This window comes from Sturnira hondurensis, unplaced genomic scaffold (assembly GCF_014824575.4).
Source record: "Sturnira hondurensis isolate 20B ecotype Veracruz unplaced genomic scaffold, ASM1482457v3 Scaffold0025484, whole genome shotgun sequence".
Taxonomy (NCBI): Eukaryota; Metazoa; Chordata; class Mammalia; order Chiroptera; family Phyllostomidae; genus Sturnira; species Sturnira hondurensis.
The window spans coordinates 377169-393129 of NW_028098115.1; the positions used below are offsets into that span (position 1 = coordinate 377169).

General features: G+C 44.3%; 3 non-coding genes across 3 annotated transcripts; all 3 read left to right on the top strand.

Annotated features, from left to right (window-relative positions):
* The first annotated feature begins 13175 nt into the window (after positions 1–13175).
* Positions 13176–13248, top strand: TRNAT-UGU (transfer RNA threonine (anticodon UGU)). Its single transcript has one exon. It is a non-coding gene; the product is annotated as a tRNA-Thr (tRNA).
* A 1121-nt stretch (positions 13249–14369) lies between these two features.
* On the top strand, positions 14370–14459 carry TRNAY-GUA (transfer RNA tyrosine (anticodon GUA)). The gene is given in 2 exon segments: positions 14370–14406; positions 14424–14459. It is a non-coding gene; the product is annotated as a tRNA-Tyr (tRNA).
* Positions 14460–15639: 1180 nt separating this feature from the next.
* Positions 15640–15711, top strand: TRNAP-UGG (transfer RNA proline (anticodon UGG)). The gene has a single exon. It is a non-coding gene; the product is annotated as a tRNA-Pro (tRNA).
* The last annotated feature ends 250 nt before the right edge of the window (positions 15712–15961 follow it).

A 15961-nucleotide genomic window follows, 5' to 3' on the forward strand; every position in this document is an offset into this window, starting at 1 on the left:
CACCAGCCAGGGCCAGCCTCCTTCATTTTTGAATCACAGGTGAACCTTGTCTTAGTAATTTCTGGAAATTACTATTTCAATTCATCTTTTTTGTTCAAATGCTACTAAATTAAAACTCTACTAAGCTAAGAGATTTAACCATGTAACAGAATACGTACAAGCTCTCTGTCTAGATTGTCACACAATTTTTTAAAAATTCTCAAATGGACTGATGTTCGTTTAACAAAGTTAACCATTTTTTAAGCATTATACGGAACTTTCTACATTTCTTCTTCAGAGTGCTAGACACTAGAACTCTCTAGAAGAAAACAGTATGTCCTGAAGGGACATTTTATTTTTTACAAGCGGCTGAGCCTCACCTAGAGACACCATGGATGGGACACCATCATTACAGATACCAAGGAATTGGCCCCAAGATACACCATTTGTTTTCAAATATGAAAGCAGAATATTATTTTTTAATGTATAAATCTTTCGTTTACTTTTGAAGGTCTGATTTGATTGCTCAAAGTAATTTCTTGCTTTTTTTTTTAAAGGGAGGGACAAAGAGAGGGATGGAAACCTCTATGGGAGAGAGATTGGTTGCCTCTGATTTGGCCACCAAGGCCAAACCCTAACCTGCCATCTAGGCAGGTGCCCAGATCTGAATCAAACCTGGGACTTTTCGCTTTGCCACACCTGGACCAACCAAGTAACCCTGCTCAAGGCTCTTTTCTTTTTGCAGATATAAATTTTCTTCCTAATAAGTAAGGGAAATATGATGACAGAAGGCATTTTGGATGATAAAAGCCCTCATGCAGAATCCTATCCCTTTGATTTCTGTCTTTTTTTCCTCGTTTAGATCATCCAGTAATTTCATAAGAATGTACAGGAAGTAAATTTTGGAGACTTTGTAGTTTTTGTGGCAATCTTTTTGTAATTTTTACAAAAAAATGTAATTTTTGAAATCTTAAGTTTATCAGACCTTTTAGAAAGTCTGAAAATGTATTCTACATTACTACTTAACTGATAGTTTGGTTATAGAATTCTATGTTAGACAATATTTTCCTTTAAAAATTTGAAGCATTTTGTTCCTTGCCTTTTAGTTTTCAAAGTTGTTGTTGAAAAGTCCTAAGCCTTTGTGAAAATCTTGAAGTCAATGGAGTCCAAACTCAGCCTTAGAATCAATCACCTGGAGAATTTAAGATATCTATAGGAGTATATCTCGGCCCACACACTTCATACATATTAAACAGGTCCCACTCAAGAGCCTATTTCAGGTGATCCAAAAGTGCTTTGGGGTTACCAGATTTGGGCTTTCAAGGTACCGATTTATGATACTCTTCTCTTCCTTCAGCTGTTCCTACTTCAAGGACCTGCACCTGACCTGACCAGTCTCAGCCTTGGCCCAGCAGTGAATGGACACTGCCCTTCTCTGACCTGTTCTCTTGGGAGCGGGAGCTCAACCCCCAACTTCTGCGTCACAATCACCAAATTCTGCTTGACCTGGCAACCCCTCCCTGGCTCAGCAGAGGGGCAGGGCCTGTGAGGAGTTCGCTTCCCTTCAGGGGCAGTTGGGAGCTCCGGGGGGTTGTCGCTTTCCGACCTCTCAGATAGCCAATGTGCTTACAAATCCGGTACCGCCCCGGGCTCATCCTTTTCCTCCCCCTGTCCTAATTCTGCCTTCTTCTTTCCCTCTTAATTGTTCTCATTTCCATTTTGTGGCTCTCTGGTGTCTCAGCTGCGTCTGAAAAGTGCAGGAATCCTTGGTTTCGACCACCTTCCCGGTAGGAGCTGGAAGCCGCCCCAGCCCCAGCTCAGGACTCCCATAGGTTTAGTAGCAGAGTCGCTGCGACGTGATGGAGGTCAGGGTTAATTGAAGAATGCGCGGACAGTTACTCCTAAGACCCTCACAGCGTCATCATTTTCTGCTAAGGTCGTGACTGTGGGGCTCAGTGGGTGAGACTGGTGGGAGGCCTGGTTTGGGACTATGATATGATATTTTACATTATTTGATACTTCTTGTCAGTTGTGGGTGATGTTTTTGCCACTTAAGCCTCATAATTCATTTTTTAAGTTATTTTTTAATTAGGTAAAGATAGTCCATGACAGAAATCCCTCTCCATGTGAAGAAGTCAGTCTATTTTAAACAAGACTCAGGATTCAGGATACTTTGTGTAACAGCGCCAAATGATTTCTCTATTGCGTCTAAACCTGAGCACAGGTTTATGGACTCCAGTTTTCACTGTCAAGTATCATTGAAATCACTGCTCAAAAGACTCAGGAAGAGAGGAGAGAGGGGCATGTTTCATGGCCAGTGATGGATGAGGCACTTCCCTGCACACAACCAGAAGAGTCTAAAATGTGAACTATCCACAGTGATAATCCTGCCCCTGGCCAAATAATGTTTTGGAGAAAAATCCAGTTTCATTGATTCTCAAATTAACTTTCCTTTCTCCTCCTTCCAACATGGTTTTTGTCTCTTTTCTGAGTGCCAGCATCTTACTTGCTCACATGTTGCTCAGGACCTCAGCTCCAATGTTGTGACTAGAGCCTGCACTGGGCCGTTTGTTTCTGCCGATTAGGATGAGTCCTGGTGCTACTGTAAACCAGAGAGCTCTGAGCTGACTACAGAAATCAAACTCAAGCTTCATTCTCCTGGATATGAAACCTGTCTTTGTCCCAGAACTCTGAAAAGTGGTAGAATTCTAAAATGTGGGAATGTCTGGATGGATGCCTTGGGTTCTCTTCTTGATTGATAGCCAGGCTCCTAGCAGGAGTAGATGCAACCTCCCTCATGCTCTTTAAGCTGCCACCATCTGGTACCTGCAGTAAGGTCTCTGAGAAAAGTTCTGGTCACGTTCTCCAAGGACCCTCAGTGCTCAGGGAGTCTTTTTGGTTCTTGGTATATGTGACTGTTGTGGCACTTCTCGAATTCTTCTACAGACTTCTGTGCCTCTCCCTCTTCTTTAAATATTGGCGATATCTGGAGCTTTGTCTTTTTCACTTTCATATATATTCTCTCTGGAAACCTCAACCCCTACCAGGTTAAAATACAAACAACCCTGCCTGAAGTTTGCAGATAAAATACAAGACGCCCAGTTAAATTTCAGATGAATAATCAACAAATTTTTAACATAAGTAAGTCCCATGAAATATTGATCTGAAATTTGCACTTAACTGGGTGTCCTGTATCTTTATTTGCTAAATTTAGCAACTCTGACCCCACCTACCCCCTTACCCCCACCGGTGCTGACTACTTTCAAACCACTATTTCCAGCCTCAACTCCCCAACCTGAATTACAGGCCCACGTAATCAACTTCTGTGGACATCTCACCTGCTGGTTCCTCAGACACTGCAAACTCAACTGGTCCCAAGGCAAATACATCACCCTTCCTACAACCTTGCTGCTCTTACATCTTCCTCATCTTCATAAACGGCAGCAACAGTGGCTATACCAGGTCCTCTTCCAAGATTCTCCCCTGGTGGTGTACATACTCTGTCATACTATAACAGGGTGTAGACAAGAGGGGACCCCCAAATAGGGATTTGTAATGGGGGCCAGAACTCATTAGAAAAATATTAGAAAAATATTGTATTAGAATATTAAAATATTCTAATACAAGATGTCCTCACCCCTACCCCCCCACAAGGCTAAGATGGGGGATGGGACACATGGAGCAGGGCCATTGGGAACAGTGTTGCATAGCAACAGCTTTGCAGCTAACCTCTGGCATGGTCATTAAACTGGTTTCATAGATATCTTAAGTAGCTGTGTTTCATAGATATGTTAAATAGCTGTGGCAGTGCTTTGAGCCAGGGGGATGAAAGTGACTTCCACCCAAGATGTAACTAGGGGGCAGCTCCCCCTGGTTACAGCATCTGCATGAGAGTTTGGAGAAGATTAGCTCCATGCCATGGGGCCACGCCTGCCCAGACTAATGATGGCAGCCTAGTAAAGCTGGAAGAATATAGGAATGCTGGCAAGTGTAACTGATTGTAGGAGGAGTCAGAAATGGGGCTGCAGAATAAGATTGGTGCCGGGATTTAAACCCAAGCACAGCAGCCCTGCAGAGGAGAACCATGTGGCTTTGGCAGAGTGGAGACCCTGTGGCTTTGGGGTGCTCGCTTTTGCCACATGGCTTAGGAAGCAAGAGAGACTTTGACTGGAAGAAAAGGGGTGAAAGGACTCTTGCTGGTGGGCCATGAGAAGGTGCCCCATGGCTTTGGATTGACTGGAGAGCATGGTGGTGACACAGCTGATGGTGCCAGGAGCCTGAACCACAGACTTCTACTTCTTTTCCTGAGATACAGTACCCCAGACTAGGGCAGGGGGAGAAGGAAGGACTGTGTGCATCTGTGAGTATTCTAAAGGATTTTAGTATTTTAATGAAGACATTAAGTCACTACTGTAGGTCTGTAGAGTCTTTAAATAAATATTTCCTTTCCTTTCACAAATCTCTGGAATTGAGAGACATCTTTCCTCTGGCGATGGGCATAGTGAAACTAGTGGGGGGTCCTTTCGGGAATAGTATATCTATTCCCCCCCTCCCCTGCCCAGGTCTGTTCTGTGTCAGTGCTAATCCAATCCTTTTCATCTCCAGGCCTAGAGGTCTCATAAATTATCACCTGGTCCATAGTGCTCTGTGCTTCCAGCCTGATCCTCAACCCCCTTTTTTCACACTGGGGGGAACCAGCAAAACTTTTCGAACAGGCTGATTGAATCCAGTTGCTTTCTGGCTCTATCAAAAAAACCAACTTTGAAGTAGCTCCATGTGCTAAGAAACAAATCTGTGCAACACCTTTGGGTGAGAATGGAACCAGCAACCTGAGGGTTCTTATAGAAACCAAACTATACAGTCCCCTCCTCTACCAGCTGAGCTTTCAAAGGGTGCATACTGCAGGTTTTAGGAAAACTTTTGTTCACCACAGACAGGAACATTTTTGGAAAGATGTTTGAAAGGCCTTCATCTCGCACTCCTTAGAGGGGTACAGATACCAGTGTCTATTCAATCATCAGCCACCCAAATTGGTGAGAAATTACATTGTTCAAAGACACCATAGATTTGAAAAGCTTCAACAGTGGTGAAAAAGGCCCAGGTGAGGTCGAACTCTGGAAGCTCATGGGTATAGTCATCACTGAGGGGTCAGTATCCTAACTAAGGACCTTTAATTGCAATGACCATCCCTTGTCAATAGTCTTCACCTAGTGCTGCTTCCTCTCCTTCTTGCTTGCTTATTGTTCTGATCTGGTGAAAATGATGGAGGAAACACTTTTTGGCCCTGAAGGAGTGGAAGAGCTGTTTGCTCAGCCAACCTGGGTCAGAGCTCAGCACCCACATGCAATCCCCACTGCAGTCTTGCCCATGTACCGTAGGCTAGTGGGTCATTCAACAGTCCCCCGGAGATGTCTTCTTGCAGAAGGTACAAGTTTAATAGGCCTTTAAGTGATTGAGATGGCAACTTTGACTTCTGCAGGGAGAGCATAAGGGTGGCAGGATTTGTTGATTTGACCTAAAAGGCTTTTTGCAAAATTTTCAGGAGTTAACCCCCTCAGGGTCAAATGGCATCCTGAACCAGAAAGTCCCCAACCGAGCTGCTGCATTGATTACTTTTAAGGGTATCCACTGATCCTGCCAGTGACAGTTTCTCTGGGGCTTCCAGTACTGCCTCCTCCAGGGGCTCAACGGGAGGCTTTCTAGAACCCCCAAGACCCACAAGCCAAAGTGCTATGAGCTCTGATGTTGCCTAGACAGGTGTTCCTCTGATGCTGCGTTCTCTTCCTGTTTTTCTTCAGCCTTAAAACCATACCCACCCAGGATCTGATCTTGTCCTTTTCACCTCCAGCATGAGCATTGTTGACCTTAATTCACAGGGAAAGAAGCTGCCCACTCCTTGAAGGAGGCAGCTCTGCCAGAGGGCTCCATACCCCATGCTCCATTATTTCCACTCTTTGGCAATGCTCCCACTTCCACTAGTTCTCAAATATACTTTGCTGGTCCATGAGGTCTCAGCTCCTTCGGAAGACCAGATCTGACTCACCGTCTCTACATATCATGCCTGACAGAAGTGAAAGACCTTCAGAATTTGAGTAGATCTTCAATGGAAATTTCTCAATTTCCCTATCCTGCCAAATCTGAGGAAAAGACAAACTCTTCATCGAAGATATATGCTTTTTGTCTCTTGGCATCGACAATATTTCTGCCTTCATCTGTTCTGACCCAAGGCAAGAAGCTGAAAAAAGTATGCGCAAAGAAAATGACAATGAGAGTAGAAATAAATGGAGTGGAAGTGAACGTGGAAGTATACAACATTGTCAACTTTTTCCCTGCTCATCACTTTACCAGAACAATTAGCGTATTAAGTGATAAAGCCATGGTATCATGGCTTGGTATCATCTTTGAACTCACAAGGATTCTAGAGAAATCTTCCCTTTGCTTCTGGGGTGCACAGCAATTGGATCCACAGGAATATGCTAAATATAGCATATGTAGGTAGAAAAAAATTGCATGCACAAACTTGATCTTTGCTTCCTGCTAGTTATGGACTTTGTGTGCTCTAGTGATACCATATATAGTGACACACAAAATCAACAATCTCCTGGTTTCTGTTTTTTTTAAATATTGTTCTGTGTCCACTCCACTCGCTGGATCGCAGATTACTACCCCTGTTCTAAATCTCCACTAACTCCAGTGTATTGACTCTACTTGAAGACCTCCCATATTTTCTACATATTTTCTGGCTCATATTGTAAGTATTTGTTTCCATCTCCATGTCCCCTACAAACAAAAATATTTTAAGGCAAGATCTATATTTTAATATCTACATCCCTGGCATAATTCAAGGGGCAGATTAGGTGCTTATTACATGGTTTGTGTCTAATACACACGTGAATGCCAATCCCATAGAACAGAAGCTCTTTTGAGTCAACACTATCTGGGTCCATGAGTGGAAAGAGGATGCAGAACTTACTAGGTCCCTTACTATGTCATAAGACACGACCTCCAATGGAGTGTGTTCTCATCCTGTAGTGGATAGAGGGAGTGTAGATAAGTGTCAGCATCTTCTAAAGATGGAGTATGACGGGTAATCTTAGACTATACCTGCCTCTGGTCATAATTCTAAGAGCACATTTCTTAGTAGTTAGGGAAAAACCTCTAAACATAGTGGTTGATGTAAGGAACCAGTGCATGCAGAGATACAATTCTGCAGTGTCCAAAAAGACCATCATTGGTGGAAGAAAGCAGTGGGTGCATAAAAGTGGAGAAGAGTCAGGGATTGGCTGGTTGGGTCTGTGCATGAGGTAGGAGAGCACCTGGGACTATTTTTCACTCAAGGCTATGTGTGTGTGGCACGTAGGAAGAAGCAGTGTGTTCACTAGCAGCAGCACACTCACAGGGTGACAGCACACAGGATTTTCCTGGCTTTGTCCTGTGCTACTGAAGATTTGCAAAAGTAACAGGAACTTCCTTCAAGGGAAATTGAACTAGCAACCTAAGGATCTGCAGAATATGCGATGCTATCAAATAAGCTACAGAGGGCACACGGCAACTGCCCTGGGGCATGACATTTTCTGGAAGTAAAGGAGGTGGGCACGCTGGAGTACCCCAGCCCAGCAATGCCTTGGGGTGGTTGGAGCCTCCTTTAAAGAAAGTGCACACACATCAGGGCTTGGGAGTGGCTTCACATCTGGGGGGGGGGAGCAATTTTCCAGATGCCACAGCCAAGGCTGTGCCCAGTTGTCTCATTTCCCCTTGCTGCGCCCCTTTTCACAGAGAAGGAAATAAAGGCCAATGTCCATGGCTAGAAAGGGGGTAAGAGGATGAATGGAGGTGGGTGTTGGTGAAAGGCTGCTTATATCAGTTCCAGGGGGGCTTGCAGAGCAAAGGCAAGGGAGAACCCACTTGAATGGGCACCAAGGGGTGCCACAGTGTCTGATGGAGCACCTCAGGAAGAGCTGCACCTAAGTACCTAGCCCTCCTCTTCCCCTGCTTCTAATGTTCCCCTACTGCTTCCCAACCCATCCTGCTGCCCATCATGACCTAAGTTCATTCTTCAAGTACAGGGTGGCTTATTAGAAAGTGATGGAGAACAAAATATCAGGCCAAGTGGGCAGAGAACACCAATAGGTACCTAGTCTTCCTGGCAGTCTGGGAGCTTGGCTCTCCTCCTCTGTCCACCCACCTGGTTTCTTTGGGCAGAGGCCACTTATCCCTGAAGTAGCCCAAGGTTCTGTGGCTTCCTGGAGAGGCACTTGAGAAAAGGAGAGGGGCAAGAACAGTGGCGGCTAAATACTACCACTTACCCTTGCTCCATGTCCTTTACAGACGTTTCATACCTCACCTGGTATGTGCTGTTGACAATGTTGTATACTTCCACATGCACTCACCCCAAGAGAGCTCGCCCACTCACAGAGACAGGGCAACCCATACTCAAAAGACCTACTTTTGAGTGAGTGTGTCACCAACTCCAATAGGATCCTCCTGAAAATCACGTTTCACTGAGACTCTGGAGTCTGTTTGGGTCCACAAGGCCAAACCATTGCTGCTGGAGAGGTTCAAAACAGGTATGCCCACACAATGTGCTACTTTGGTTCATGAATTATTTTGAGCTGATGGCAATCCAAACCCTGCAGAAGAAACCCACAAGAAACTTTTACCTGTCCCTTAATCTAAATTAGAAGCTTTGCCCATAATAAGAATTTTCACCAGAAAGAACTTTTTATGTCGCATCTATAGGGCAGAACAAGGTTCTAATTACTGAACATGTGTTCATCTCATCCTGAGAATGACCTTCCTCCTCTCTTAAGTCCCAAGGTGGCTTACTGAATCCTTTGCTCAGAATGGCAGATATACCTCATTTATTCTTCTGTCAAATAAGTATGTGAAGTCTCTGAGTCTGTCATGCATAGGGAGTTCCCATATCTACATAATTAAATTTGGTTATATTTTTCTTGTTAATCTGTCTCATGTCAATTTGATTGTGAGACCACCTGAAAGAACCTTAGAGGATAGAGAAAAGTTTCTTTCTCCCAACACTGTGGGACTGGAGACTTTCCAGAGGCTCCATTGCTCTGTAGCCATGGAGAGTTTCCAGCCTTGAATGTCACCATATGAGGAGACCAGCTGACACAAACCAAAGACAGAACCTTAGGCCTTCCTTGTATTCTATGCCTGAATGGATATGGAAGTTCAAATCCTTGGCAATTTAGCTTTTTGTTCTATGGGAGAATGGAGTGGCACAATCAAGGGAAGGCTTCTTGGGTGTGACTTGCCATGCCTCTGTGTAAGCCATCTTGGGGTGGCAAGCACACACCAGATGAGATCTGAAATGTTTGTAAAGGATCTGGAGCCAGAGCAAGTGGTCCTACTAGAACACCAGTGCTCTCTGGCCTTCTCCATTTGTCTCCAGTGCCTGTTCAGGAAGCCACAGAACCTTGGGCTTCTTCAGGGAGCTGCGGCCTCTGTCCAATGAATGTAACTTGGGAAGTTGTGATGCACCTTGCAGATCTGGAATTTCCAGAGGTAATAACCTGCTGACTCCAAGCGTCATATGGGTATCTTGCTGGCAGGTTTGGGCCTTGTTCAGACCCAGCTGTTTCTCTGGAGTTGCAATTGTTTGCACATGATGGACAAGTCTCAAAGCTGGATCTATTTTAATGACTCACGAACCTCTCTATTTAGAACCTTTTTCAAATGGTGCTGCTAGTGCAGTTGTGTGCTCAAAAGTTTGTGCATGGTAAATCAGGGATTGTGAGTTCAAATCTAAATGGGGCTGAATTGTGCGTAAACTGCCTGGTGCTTCCACCTTCTTCATTACATTCTCCTGCTGCGAACCCAAAAGCATGAAGTAATCTTATTCAAAGAGAGTTTGCAATTTAGAATTTGGGGTTGAAAAAAGTCATTTTAGTACTCTCTCCTTAATATAATGAGGCAGACTGATTTAGGTTGGTAATACTTAGCTCACAATTATTTTTTTTAATGTTTATGGTATAGAAAGTCAGGGTCATCAGTGCAAATGTAAACAAAATTATTTTCTTCCCTTAAGAGGAACACATGAAATGGAGAGAAGAAACTAAATTATAATATTTAATTAAAAGGTTAGGTACAGGTAGCTAACTCGTACTCAGACGAACTCAGAAGAGTCAGCTGTTACCATAGTTAAAGGCTTGCTTAATACAGATGAAGAATTAAAAGAAGCTAGACAAGCACGTAGTAGCACGGTGTGTTTTGGCACCTTATCTAAAGTCTTTTGATTGTCTGGGGCAATCACTCATAGTAACTGCATTTGCTAGCTTATTAAAACTTACATGAAATATTTAAAGTGTTAAAAGAAAAAATATCCCATGAGGCCCCGGCCCGGTGTGGCTCAGTTGATTGGACTGTCATCATGTACCTAAAAGTTTGCGGGTTAGATCCTCCATCTGAGTATGTAAGATCCCTGGTCAACTGATTTATTTTTCTCTCTTTCCCCTCCTCTCTTCCTTCCCCCTTTTCTCCCTCCCTCCCTCTCTCTCTAAAAGCAATAAAAAATATCGTCAGATATTTTGATTAAAAAACACATCCAACCAGCCTAGAATTCTGTAGCCAGCAAAGTCATCTTCAAAAGTGATAGTGAAATAAAGACATTCTCAGACAAACATAAATTTCAAGAAATCCATAGCACATAGAATTGTCCTGCAATAAATGGTGAAAGTTCTCCAGAGTGGCTCTCTTTCTAGGTTAGAAATTCAGATCTGTACAAAGAAAGAGTGTTAGAAAAAGAATAAATAAAGATCTCTTATTTTTCCTCTTCTTAATTGCTCTAATGTATAGTTTGCTTATAATAATAATACCTTAAACTTATATCTTAAGCTTACCTAGTTATGTATGTCAATAATATCTCAATAAAACTCGGAAAAATTCCTTTAGAAAAGTAATCAAATTGAACCTCTAAATTAAAAATTACAATTTATAATTGACTCAGACAGTAGATTTAATAACTGATTAAACATAGCTGTAGAAAGAATGACTGGATTTGACTGGATTATGAGTAAAAGCATGTAATTCAGAATGTAACATGGAAAGACAAAAAGACAAAATATAGAAGAGAGGTTAAAAAATAGAGGACAAGTTGTGAAAGTCTACTATTTTCAGTTTAATTTCAGTTTTATAAATGGAGAGGAGAAAAGGGACAAAAACAGCAATTGAAAAAATAATGCCTGAGAATTTTCCAGAACTGAAGAAAGACAACAATCTACAGATTTAAGAAACCCCATACCCAAGAATCTAACACCTTAACCATTGAAAAAACATGGTATTTCCCTATAGGATCATTTATTCCTTTTTTTGCACTTCTCAATTGAAATCTTCCCTGGATACGTCTGATTGGTGGAACCTAGGTCACATGCCCAATTACAGCTCCAGGTGGGAAAGCAACTTTTCTAAGGACATGATATGTGAATATGTGAAATTACCAAATGTAAGGAAAATGTTTAAAAAATTATAACACCCACTTATATGACAAATGTAGGCAGCAGGGGCTACTCAGAATTGTCCTATTCACACCTCTGCTGTTTTCTCCTTGTATGTTTTTTCTTCAAGAGCACATAATTCTTAGCTCTAACTCAATGGATGATCAACATGAATGTTTTCAACCAGTGTGCTGCAAGAATTTTTAAAACATGCAATACCTGTCTATGTACTCAGGGGCAGTGACCTCTTTTCCCTTAGTTATTAAAAAACAAAAACAAAGACAAACAAACAAACAAAAACAGCCAACGATAGATGTTTGTATGAATGAATCAAATTCATACCTAAGTTTTTGTCAGATCAGAAAAAAAAATCACTGCTCTGTCACTTGAGCTAACCTTGACCTATCAATCTATGGAACTCTAGACAGAAGAGTATTCTAACTATTGTACAAGTCCCATAAACTCCTCCCTCCTCACCTCAAATTCAGCTCATCTAAATCTTAGCACCTCTCTGCCGTCTCCAGATACCCAACTTCCCTTTAAGACGTTTTTTTCCCCTGCAACTATCATCCTGCTTCTTCAAGCTATATTTGAGAAATCTCCCCAACTCTCTCCTCTTTATTGTGTTATTTCCTCTTTATTCATATTTACCTTCAGCAGAATCTGTCCCATATCTCTTTCATTCATTTTTCCCCTTCTGAGTGTATAAATGCTACCCTTTCGAAGCTTTATTTTGGAGCATTTGCACCATGGCCAATATCCGGTGTTCCCTTGACACTAGTTTCTCTTACCTTCAATTCATCCTTCATATCCATGCCTAATGAGTTTCCATTTTCAATTTTTCAAACGGCCAACTTCACTCCAGAAATATCTGTCTCCTACTAACCTGTCTTCTTACGTTCCCTCACTTTCAGGAAGGCAGTGGGCTGCCTTGGTCCTTTCAACACCTCCAGGAGTCTGCCAGACTTGATCCTCCCAATCTTCTACCAGAAAGCACTCCATCCCCAGCCTTGTGCCTTAATCTACTTCTAGAGTGCGGCTCAAACGCATCTCCTCCAGAAGGCCTCTATCCGTGATCCTTGGCAGTCTCCACTGCCTTACACCACCACAGCCACTTTTTATTATTCTCTTTCATGAAAACTGAAGTTCGTTTATTCCATAAAACTATGACAGTGACTTCCAGGTAAAGACCATATCTGGGTGCCTAGTTCCTAGTGCAGAGCCTAGCATAAACTTGGAATTCAGTGTTTATTGAATAAAGAAATGAATTAAATGAATGCCTGCTCTGGCGCTGAGACTCGATGTTACCAAGGGTCCCCACATCTAAGGAACTTAAGGAGGGCGGTTGCAGGTCGGTGGACGTCTTGAGTCAAGTACGAAACTCAGTGTAGATACCCAAGTTTCAGCTAAGAGACCCGTGGTAGGCAACTTCTCTCTGTGGGATTTCCTTCTTAATTTTGACAATCTGTAGCTTGGGGCTGGGGGTGGGTGGCGGGGAGAAGCCTTCACTGTGTTAGATTGTGTTGGGTCAGGCATATTTTTCTAGACTTAAATAGTGGCTGTCTCTGTCACCGACCCCCATATTGCGCTATTCCCAGGAAAAGCCTGCAAACGGAATTTCAATGGTTGGGAAACATGGAAGCGACATTCAGATTTCATTTGCTTCCAACATTCAGGTATTTTAGTAAAGACGCAACATAAAATTTTTCCTTCACTACCAAGAACAAAACATTCCAAGTGCAGGGCCCTATAGCTCAGGGGTTAGAGCACTGGTCTTGTAAACCAGGGGTCGCGAGTTCAAATCTCGCTGGGGCCTTTAAGGTGTTTACTACTGTTTTTAATTCTTCTCACTACTACCCTCTCTCCGATAACTTTAATCCACCCGGATATTCGCCTCTGGGTCCTCGTGGTGTAGGACAGACCTCCGGAATAAATACCGCGGAACACAGCGGCTCCCTCTCAGGTTCCTGTGCCACTGTGCAAGTCCTGTTTGCTCGCTGGGCTGTGGCGCACAGCACTATAAGCTGCGAGAGGACCTGGGCAGATCCGCTCGCGGGCAGACCCTGGAGGGTCGTCCAGCCCGAGCCCGGATGAGGACTGTGGAGAAAGACAATGGGATCGAACCCTTACCAGCCGCCGTGGACAGGTTTATGGAACCTAGAACCAGATCCTCCTGCCCTCGCCGACCTTCCTAGTTATGCAGTTCGGCAGAGTTTTCCTGTTTCAGTGGTTTTCGAACACTTCAGTATCTCGGCGGGGGGATTCAGGTTGAGACTTGGATGGCCATGTTATTGACTCAAAGAGATTGTGGCTTCCTCTTTTGGAAAACCTTAAAATAGTTTCACCAAAAGTCAGCTCTCCCAGAAACTCTGGGCTTACCCGTATATTTTGAATTCCACACCCTCGCGGTCCCCAAGTCTGCAAACGTGTAAGCTGAAAAGAGCTGCGGCTGGCCTGCACCGGTGCGCCTGGGCTCCGAGGCCTGGGCAGGAAGGGAGGAAATGAGACCCGTGCCCCGCTCCCTGGCTCGGAGTAGCGAGGTGAGAATGTTTCCCAAACCCCAAATGGCCGCCCCAACTCTAGGCACACCCCATGCCAAGAAAGCCCCGGCCACGTGCGCTCTGTGTAAACAACGCCCTCCCCCCTCCCCTGCTTGCCTCCACCCCCATTCTTGGCGGAGTGAAGATCCATGCAACCTCGGGATGCAGGGTTCTGGCGGTTCCTGGAGAGCACAGGTTGGCCCTGTTTGGAAGTCCCTCGGTGAAGCAGGAGAACCCAGCTCTAGAAGGGTCGTTCCTAAAACTGTGGATGCAGGAAGTTCTCACAAGATGGTTACTCCGTGGTATCCAACTATGGGTAACCAAAGAGTCACGTCGCACCCGCCTCTGTTTATCTCTGACCTGAACAGGGAATTCTAGAAAAGAGACGCTTGCACTCCCTTCGATAGCTCAGCTGGTAGAGCGGAGGACTGTAGTGGCACCGTTTCCAGTCATCCTTAGGTCGCTGGTTCGATTCCGGCTCGAAGGAGAAAGTGCTATTTTGGGCTGGCCGCTCGCTCCTCAGTTCTGTCCTTTACCTTCTGGAGTAGCTTTCTACAGTGTGTAGACCTTAGCCCTTTCCTGCCCTGTCTTTAAGAAACACAGCTCACTCACTGGTGGTTCAGCTTCAGGTATCACATCGTGAAAAATGGATCTTGTCTGGTAGGCTTAGTAAGCATTAAGGAGTATGCAGTAATTCATAATTCAACCGACCAGCTGGAAAGGTTCTGAGATATCTTCTTTTAAGAGATGCCCTTTTTTTCCCCCTCTTCTGGTTGATCTTAGGTTGCTGCCTGAGGACCAGATGTCGGAGGCCCATGACCACTTGTTGGTACCCAATATTTTACAAAAGTGTGTATGTGCTCTGCTATCTTCGAGGCATTAATTTGCAGAACAAATCCTTTACCTGTGACCTGCAGCCTGAGTGTATGACCCCATTATACATACGCATCCATGAAGAAAGAGAGACTTTTCATTTATTTAGCCTTTTATATATTCTTATCGTTCCATGAAAAGATTTTTGAGCCTCAGCAGGAAGGAGTACTAGGATTTGACGTGAATAGGGATGAGACTGGGAGAGAGAATTCTAAAGCGAGAAAACAATTTGAGCAAAGGTGGGGAGAACTTAACTCATCCAGGGAAACCGCAATGGGTCTGGAACAACGCACACCATCCCGCTGCACCATCAAACCAGCTCCAGCTCCGGTATTTTGATACCCACATCAGTCTGGTCCCTCGGATCTTAGGCCCGTGCGGGGTGGTAGCCGCTAGTTAGATATACTTCTCGCGCGTCTGTCCTGGGGCTCAGGACCGTACAACCTTGCAAACGAGTTTTTCCTGGCCCTCCAGCTCCAACCCGTTTCGTTTCCCTCCAGACTCGAGCTCGCGGCAAGACCCGCCCTGGAGGGGCCCGGTGGAACTCAAATGTGGCCTGAATCTGAAAGGCTTCTCACCTAATCGGGAGTCTGGAAAGGTCCTGGATGTAGATCGGAGAGAATAAATGAGGACAGGGCTAGAGTTAGACGTGAGATTTCATAACGATGAAAATAAAAGCTAAAGAAGGCAAGAAAATTGACAGTCGCAACAAGGAACAAGGAAAAAAAACGCCGGGGTAGCCTGGCGGGGAAAACGAAATTCAGAGGAAATAGATGCAAGAACTTTATTGTTTCGGCTCGTTGGTCTAGGGGTATGATTCTCGCTTTGGGTGCGAGAGGTCCCGGGTTCAAATCCCGGACGAGCCCAAGCTTTTTAATTTTTTTTTTCTCTTTTAGGAACTACCGAAAAAGTTTCTGTTCCACACAGGTTTCTCCTGTTCCAAATTGTTCTGCAACACGAGGCAGATAGGAGCTCATAACCTGTGAGAAACCAAATTGCCTGGCTTCCTGTCCTGTAAGGGCCCCCTCGCTCCTGGGGGCACTGGCCTGTGTCCTACTAAGTTTCTGGGAGTCGGGGCGGGTGTCCGGCGTTCTGGGGCCGAAGCAGGCGGCGCCT